Raw genomic sequence first — 2,020 nt, forward strand, 5'->3', positions numbered from 1 at the left:
TCCTTTTTTCAACGCCTCCCAGAGGTACACAATTCCTTCATTCAACGCCTCCCAGAGGTACACAATTCCTTCAATGCCACGTCCTTTTTCTTCGTCTTGACTTTGGTCCTTACTTCCGTCTTTCCACTGATTCCGATCTTCTGCTATCTCTTAGACTCTGAACTAGACCTCTGCTGTTGTCAGGTCTTTCATTTATTTATTTATTTATTTATTTTATATAATATATATTATTTATTTTTTGGGGATAATAATGTCTGTAGAGGCTGTTGGGGGTTTTTTTGTCTTTCCCCCTCTTGTTTAGTTATCATAACACAGGGTCTGCTTTCCCCCCCGTCACGAGGTGAAAATGTGGGGGAACATCTGTGTATCTTTTGCATTACTGGGACTCCTGATGTCCCAGCTCCTCTTTTCGAGTCATCTTATCTCGCCATGTTTCTCGGAGTGAACGCGCTGTCCATTTCAATTTGCGCACATGTACAGTTTACGAATAAGAATCAGGCCACAAAGACACGGGTGGACCAAGAAAAACTTGGCTGGATGGCGTCAGAGGTCCTCCAACAGAATAACATAGCACTACCACCTTAGAACACAATTAGAAAACGATTTCGAAACGTTTTCAAAAATATTTAAAAACATTAAATCAGCCGTGTTACTACAAATACAAAGCATCAGATTTTAACTCTTGCGCATCTCCTTTTCACTTTCCCATCCCCTCCCCCGTCCTAAACGTGTGCGCACTCTGTTTCCTTCAATACCGTAACTTTTAGCGGAAATAGTTCAGATTTTAAGTAGCCTAGGCGCTGCTGTCAATCGAATGGGTCACCGGCCACTACAATTCTTCTAACTAGATCTATGCCCGAGAGATAATAAATTGCTATAAAGGATTACAAAGTACGCATAAGATACACAGTTCTTGACAATAAAATCGTGCGCACGGTTCGTATGTAGTTTATGGTTTAGTTGTTTTACAATAGCGTTCTTTCTTTGTTTGATAGTGTTGGTTGGGGGGGGGGGGGGGCATCCCATCCAGTTTGGAGTATATCTGTTCTTTGCAACTCCGATAATACACGTATGGCATCTGTTCCCTTTTCTCTGAAATAAGTCAGATCTCAACATCTTACGACAAAGAGCAACACGAACAATAAAGAGTTATAGTTGTGTTTTTATCTGACTTCACTTGCAAGAACATGAAACTCATTGGTAACTATAACTCAGCTTATAATGCCAGGTCTTTCTTCAGCAAAGTGATGTTGTGCTCAATAGGACCAAAGAGCTACATGGAGGATCAACATGCAACATGGATACGCATCCATTATATTGTACATATTATAATTATTATTGTTCACGTGGCTTTTGTGTGAGGTGAGGTAAGGAGATTCCCAAGAGCTGCGGCCGCGTTGGTAGCCTAGTGGTTAGGTTACTGGACCCGTAATCGTGAGATTGTGGGTTCGGGGTTCGAGCCTGAGCTCATCCCGACGCTGTGTCGAGCACAGTAACTTGGGAAAACCTGGGTTTTTTCCCCTTCTCATTTGGGAGATGTTTCGTGGTTTGCTCTGGGAGGGGTGGGGAAAGGGCTCCCTCGAGCACTAGTGAGGTTTCATAACGTGCTTGTTGTTTTGCAAGTTCCTTTAGGAAGTGCACTTTACACAAAATTCCTATTTGGCTCGATCCTTTCGTAGACGAACCTTAAACTATAAACTCGGAGGTCCTACCTCTTAAATAACCTAATACATGTAGTGTAGATGGGGGCGTAAAACCTATCCATTTCACCAAGAGCTGTAGCTGTCCACGGAGAAGGTTGTCTCTTCGCACAGTGGGTTGAGACTGCGTCATTATAATTATCCTTCATTACTTCATGAGCTGTGCACTTTTAGTGTATGTAAACCTACAATTATTACATAACTTTATATACACTCATGTCACATACATTAGTATAGTACAGGGCCTATAATACATAAATGTTGTATGATATGCCTCTGGCTGTATGGCCGCGGACTCATACACTAATAATAACAGTAAT

The sequence above is a fragment of the Aplysia californica genome, unplaced genomic scaffold, assembly GCF_000002075.1.
Source record: "Aplysia californica isolate F4 #8 unplaced genomic scaffold, AplCal3.0 scaffold00082, whole genome shotgun sequence".
In the NCBI taxonomy this organism is placed as follows: Eukaryota; Metazoa; Mollusca; class Gastropoda; order Aplysiida; family Aplysiidae; genus Aplysia; species Aplysia californica.